We start from the raw sequence: 7,500 nt of genomic DNA on the forward strand, positions 1-7,500 counted from the left end.
CATGCTGCAGTACTTTGTCCCTTGAACTAGTAAAACCGTTAGCTGTTGTGAAGGAGATCAATTACAGACAGCTGAAGGCTATTGACATGGATGCATTGCGTGCTGATCTCAGGGATTCTGATCTGTGTATCACGGAAGTCACAGATGTGGATGAAATGGCCAGCGCTACAACTCCACTCTCTAGGCCATTCTTGACAAACACGCACCTCTGAAAACTAAGACTGTCGTCAACAGAAAGTGTGTTCCCTGGTTTACCAGTCAGATGAAGGCTTCCATACGGGCTAGACGAAAGGCTGAGAGGATCTGGGCCAAGTCAAAATCTGCACATGACCTTAGTGTTTTCAAGGAGAAGAAAAACCATGCAACATTCATCATGAATCAAGCCCGTGGTGAATATTACACCAGTCACATTCAAGAAAACGGCTCTGTCCAAAGGAAGCTATTCCAATCTACTCAATCTACTAAGGCCTTGCTGTGTGATGCTAAGGACGTTTCTTTCCCTCCGGTCGACCCTGACCAGCTTGCCAATGATTTTGGAAACTTCTTTGTCCAGAAGATTGAGAGAATAAATAGGTCTCTAGCTGACCTGTCAGCGCAGTCTCAATCGCCTCCTCACGCGGATGAGCATAGCGCATGCGCCGATGGACGGTTCACCAGCTTCAAGTCCCTGACGCAAGATCAACTGCGCATGCTCATTGACAAGGCGCCTAAAAAATCATGCCAGCTTGACCCGGTTCCAACGTCGATTGTCGTTCAGTCGCTGGACATTTTGCTGCCAGTCATAACCAAGTTAGTTAATCTTTCTTTTGAGACTGGCCTTTTTGCTGGGACCTGGAAAGAGGCGCTTGTCTTGTCTTCTCTTAAGAAGCATAACTTGGACATTGTCTATAAGAATTTCCGTCCAGTGAGCAATCTCGCTTATATATCCAAGCTCTCAGAAAGGGCGAGTGTCCATCAGTTCACTGAGCATCTGACAGTCACCGAGCGCCATTCCCTACTGCAATCTGCGTACAATTCTCTACACAGCACGGAAACAGCTTTACTTAAAGTAAAGAATGACATCCTGATGTCAATGAATCAGCAACATGTCACCCTGCTTGTTTCATTGGATTTAAGTGCAGCATTTGACACGATACACCATGATAAGCTGATTCCGCGTCTCGAGTCTGACTGCGGTGTAACGGACAATGCGCTTTCTTGGTTCAGGTCGAATTTATCTGACCGGTTCCAGCGAGTGTCGGTCAATGGTGGTCTTTCCAAGAAATTCCCCCTGTGTCAAGGCGTCCCTCAAGGATCTTGCTTAGGCCCGCTGCTCTTCATCATATATACGCGCAAGCTATTTGTGAAGCGTCACCTGCCACAAGTCCATTGCTATGCTGATGATACGCAGCTGTATGTTTCCTTCCGCCCAAACCAATCTGCGGAAGCGGACGCTGCTCTAAAATCTATGACTGACTGCATCAGTGATGTCAGGAGCTGGATGATATCGGACAATCTAATATTACTAGTGACGACAAAACAGAGTTTCTTATACTAGGCACAAAGCAACAGCTAGCCAAAGTTAATATTGATAATATTAAGGTGGGCTCTGCTAATGTGAGTCCTGTTCCGGTAGTTAGAAACCTCGGATCATGGTTCGATTCACAGTTCACTATGTCTAGCCATATCAGTAAGCTTTGTTCTGTTGCATTTTACCACGTGCACCTGTGTAACATTCGACGCATACGCAAGTATTTTATCTCAAGAAACTACGGGGACGTTAGTCTATGCTCTCATAATGTCCCGCATCGATTATTGCAATAGCCTTCTGTATGGGCTGCCAAACAACCAGCAGCAACAGAGAGTTCTGAATGCTTCTGCTAGGCTGGCATGAAATTCACCTAGGTTTTGTCATATTACACCAGTAATGCGTGATTTGCATTGGTTGCCTTTCAGGGCACGCATCAACTTCAAGGTACTTCTCCACACGTTTAAGGCGTTACACGGCCTCGCGCCTCTGTATCTACAGTCCTTAATAAGTGTCAAGACATCATGCTATAATCTCAGGGGTTTTAATACTATACTCCTAGCTATGCCAACAGTGAAATCTAAGGCCACGCTAGGAGATCGGGCATTCTTCGTCGCAGCGCCGTCATTAGGGACTAGCGTCGTTATGCAGAGGACCGCAAAAATACTGGCTAAAATCCGTGCTGCACGTGCAGCACGATTATTTATGCTCTTTCAACCAATAATATTATTGTTTTGTGGCGTTGTCGTAGTCGTAGCCGTCGTCGTTTCTTAAACTAGGGAATTTAAGATCTACAACGGCGACGGTCGACGAAAACGTCACCTCAAAATATAACTTGGCTCTATCGTAAGTCTTTCGCGATTATTCAGTCTAGTTCTCGTCGTACAATATGGGCAAAGTATCCTCAAAATAAATCGATACGAGCGGTTTCAAATTTAAAATAGAGAATGAAGGATTCTCTGTTGCATGCTTACGTTGTCGTCAGAACTTCAAATTTGGTGATTTCACGTCGTCGTTATGCAGAGGACCGCAAACATACTTGCTAAAATCCGTGCTCCACGTGCAGCGCGATTATTTATGCTCTTTTAACCAATGATATTATTGCTTTGTGACGTTGTCGTAGCCGTAGCCGTCGTCGTTTCTTAAATTCCCTACTCCCTAATAAGTACGGTGCCACCTAATAAGGAGATTTTTCCCCGCGGTATGACTTCGCAGAGAGGTAGATCTTAGTAGTTTGGGTTATTAGAATGTAAAATGAAAATAGGTGATAACCATGCATTTTTCGGAGATAATTAGATTTTGTTTTTGAAAAAGTGGCAATATTAATCCCATGTGATTTCTTGAGCGGGGATGACTTTCTTAAGTAACCCTTGGAGCGAGCCAGCAATTTATGAAAAGCGTAATATTTAAATCCGTATCCACACGAATGAAATGAGTCAGAGAACGCACCCACGTGAAAAATATTTGCTACTCGGGCGCTTTGTTCTCGTAATATATCTAGAGATACAGAAGTCAAAAATTCAATTCGGCCTTTAAACTAGCTTTCGGGAGAAATTGTCTGGTAAGATGATGTTCGTCATAAGCTTTATAACACGCATGAATGAAAGAGGTCCGGGAAATAATAATTTGCTAAAAAAAATGCAAAATATCCAGAAAACATGAAAAGAAATTTCTAAAGCGTTGACTAATATGAAAATGAACATTTCAATCAGCGTCAAATATTTTTCCGCACTTTGGGAAGAAATTAACAAATTCACCGCATCTTACACCGGTCAACGGGCGCCGTTGCAATTGCCTTCTGAAGATATTGGCTCTTAATTGACATCACTTGTAGATGTAGTATACATAAACATTTATGGAAGGAAGAGTGTTTCACTTGGCGCACGGTCATAATAATTCATTCATTAACTCTACTACTGACTACTTCCCAAACGCTCGAACTGAAGCGGGCATTGCCTCGTATAGAAAATTGATGTCCGCTTAAAGGGAGTTTAAAAATATTGATCTTATTGTTTAATCTCGGCGTAGTTTTTTGGCCGTTTGAACAGCGGCAACAGGGAAGCAGCTTATAAAAGTAATTTGAGGAATTGACGATTATTTTGTTTGTTTTTTTTTTTTATCGTGCCAATAATCGATTGGGTTGATAAATATGTTATTTACTTTTCCGTACTTTTGTCCTTCAAGTAAGAAATCCTATAGTACATGTATATAAAAAGATATCTCTCGCAGCTGGTCCATGCAAACAGTATCCACACGACTTTCTTCGCACTGTTTTTATTAGACATGATTTACGGTGCCACAATGGGTCACAGTTTGTTTTTGCTAAAAATTACAAAAATCAGATGGAAGTGAGTCTTCTAAGACTGAACTACTGTCACGAGTCGTGGAATTACACTTAAGGGAAAACCTCATCGCTTAAGGTGGGCTTACAACAACTCTCGACTAAATAAAGCTAGTTGCAAGAATCACAGGAGTGCAGGTTGGAACGCTGTCTTTTAACACTCAGATTTTTCCGTCATTCATTTGTACCAAAAACTGTAACAAAAGAACACAAAAGGATGTGTAAATGCAAAGAATACATGATATAAATGGCGCAATTACGCTATCACCAGTTTCTCTAAGTGAAAAACATAAGCTGTTTCGCGTTTGTCTTTTCTAACCAATTAAATATGTAAACCAAGAGTTTTTAAGTGATAAAAAAATGTACTTATTGCGTTCTACAAAGAACGCGTTCATAATGCAGTCGAAATCAACATTTTTGGACTATGTATTCATGGACACCAATTTGGCCCCCCGAAAAATTATTCAGTGGCGAAAGAGGTCATTGTCATCGACCATGTGCATTGTCTCTAGCGGGAGTCGAGTTTCACGTTTTGCCTCGCGTGTTGGTGCGCTTGCTTGCTGGCAGCTGATGTTATTTCCTTTTCCCAAATCGTCGAACGCATCTCCCTAATCTTTGATTATTACTAGTTTAGGAAATTAGGCAAACAACTGGGACAAAAAGTGGAGTTGAAGAGGCTTCCAAAGGAAACACCTGGCGCATCATGCATTGACAATTTGAAAAGTGTGCGAAGTAAAGTTCGCGTGAGAGCATCCTTGCATAGAAGGCACAAAGAGCTATGCGTTGTAGAACAAGAAAAAGGTGAAAATGACAAAGTTTTTTTGCTATTTGAGGAGGGATTTGTAACGACAATGAAACACAGGGGATCTCCTCTCTACCGATCTTGAAATAAGGAGGACTCCAACGAAAAGATAATTCACTGGCTTGTAGTTATTACATTAGAATGCGGCAAAGGCATCCATTCCACTTGCCAAAAAGGACAACTGTCTTGATTATTGGGCCGGAAAGATTTAGGCAACTGTACATACTTAACCAAGCCTCTCGTCATTTTCAACCGGAGTTTTCCTTTGGCCAAGGTTTCGTTCTTTTTTTTGTTCCCAAATCTTTACACACAGCACAGCGATAATCCCGCCGATGGCACCAGTGAGCAAACTCAGCAACGTAAAAGGAAAGGCCATGATTTTGATCTGTTCTCTCCTCGTTCAAAAAAGAAGCGCGATTAGGTCGAATGTTGTTTTCTTTTCATTTTGGATAAAGTTAATTATGCACAATTCAACAAAGCTGGTACGGTGCCGTAAGCACCATCCTCGCGCAAATTTTTGTTAGTCTTGCGAAAAAATTTGCATGTGATTTCTTAATCCACGGTGACCCAATGTAATGACAGTAAAATCGTCTGGCGTTACAAAATACTAAAGAATAGCCGGTTTAGGCGTGAAAGGGTTAATTGGAGGGCGCCAACGATTCATGAAAAAGCACAGTCAGTTAATGAAATGCGACAACATTTGCTACCCGGCCATTAGAAGTGATTGTTGATTCATTACCAAGTCAACGATTTCGTTCTCGCATGTTGATACTGTAACAGAAGTCAAAGATTCAATTTGACTTTGAGAGCTTTCGAGAGAAATTGTCTCACGATTAAAAGATTTTTCGAAAAAATTCTTTGAAAGACGAAGACATATGCTAACAAGCTTATTAACGAGTATTAGTATAAATACACAGGTGATTATACAAAATCGGGCGCTCTCATTGGCTCGCTATCTCGGATTATCAGCCGATAATCAACTCGACGGACAAAATGGCCGTCAGTAGTCGTTTTGCCACTGTAAGTGAAGATGATTTCGTGTTGAAATGTTTTTTTTTTCTCTTTTTTGAAACAATCACCTGAGTATTTATACTAAAACAATTGTTCGCCTCAGGCTCAGTGATTATCGGTGAATATTCACCGATAATCACTTCGCCTTTGGCGAATAATTGTTAAATAATCAAATATTGTTGAAGTGCATTCGACAGTCTAAAGATTTGAAAGTAGGCAGGATAGTATTATAGTATGAGAGGAAGCCGGGAAAGGGTTTGTGAGTGAATGAGATTTTTTAGGTGAAGGACACAAAATGTCAAAATGATGATGTAATTTATGCACAAATGGTAATTTTCAAAACGAAAGTGCTTCACCATGATATTCAGCAATTCCATATTGTCTTGGATTGCTTTCCATTGTGAAGCGTGCCATAGCATTCTTACTTTCTTATGTAGCCGAATGATTTTAAAATGCCTTAATTTTTTTAAGGCTTGAAACAACAACGCGGAATTTGAAGGTGAAAATCACAAAGTTCCTTTTTTGCAGGTGGAGACTGATTTATCTTAATAATTTAACATCAAATTCATGTGGACAATAACATAAGACACCAAGGTGTAGTAATTAAACCGTGTTTCCGTAAAAATTGTCGGAAGATTGGTATGCATGGACGACTTTGTGGGCGTAAGGTTAATGCAAACAGTTTGAAAACAAATGAAATCAAGATGCGGAGTATTTTTGTTATTAAGGGGAGCATGATTGGCGAAGTGGTCAGAACACTCGCCTCAAACCACCGCAGTTTGTCAACCGCAAATTTCTTTATTACCCTGGGGCTCCCGACATGACTGCATTGACTCAAGCCCTCAAGCAATATCAGGTCAACCAGCTCAAGGATGAAGAACTCTATACAATCGTCACGAGAATCTTCCTTTTTTTGAAATCGAAGAAGACTGAAGCCGCACGAAAGGATGCTAAAGAAATTTTAGTTTTTTTTTTAACAAAGGAGCTTGGCATAGAAGACGCGTCTAACATGAAAATCCAAAGAGTTCATCGTGTTGGAAAGCAAAACCCTTCAGTGGAAAGCCCAGGCAAATTGTCGCAAGCTTCTTGAGATTCCCTGATCGACAGGAGGTGATGGCTAACGCAAAGAAGTTGAAGGGCAAGAATTACAGAATCCCGGCAGACCTCCCTAAAGAAATAATGGAACGGAGTCGGAACGGAGGAGGAAGAAAATCGCGGCAGCGTTTTAAGAAAGCTAAAATGGAGGGTAAGACTGCTTATTTTAGTAGAAGTGAACCAGATAAATTATTTATTGACGGTGTTGAAGTGTACGATTCAGCTTTTAGGCCATGTTTTTTTTTTCAATATTGTATTTCTCCAAATTTGAATATGTACTTCCAAAGAAACGGAGCTTTTTGTATCTATTGTTTGTACGAGTAGTGTAATGAATGCAAGACCCTTTTTGTCAGTGGCGCTTTTTTCAACAGCAAAAGCTGGCTGCTGTTTTAATCATGCAATTATCTGTTGGAGCTTTGGTTTGTCTTTTTTGTTACTGTTCCTACCACGGCCGGGTTTGATGTGCTAATAACTGCCCATTGTACTTTCGTGGGTCATTCTTTGTTCAAAACCGAAAATGTACTAATTGCTGCTACTATTTTCATTTTCCGTTATACTTATGTAAATCTCAATGGATCGCAATAACCAGCCAAAGATTTAAAAATATCTCGCTGAATGTTCGGGGTATCCGTACGTTTGAAAAACGTAAGTCAATTTTCAATTGGACATTCAAGCAAAATTCAGACATTTGCTTTTTGCAAGAGACTCACAACAACTATTCAAGATGTCCCGTTTCTTCTGGTA

Source organism: Montipora capricornis, chromosome 3 (assembly GCF_036669925.1).
Source record: "Montipora capricornis isolate CH-2021 chromosome 3, ASM3666992v2, whole genome shotgun sequence".
Lineage (NCBI taxonomy): Eukaryota > Metazoa > Cnidaria > Anthozoa > Scleractinia > Acroporidae > Montipora > Montipora capricornis.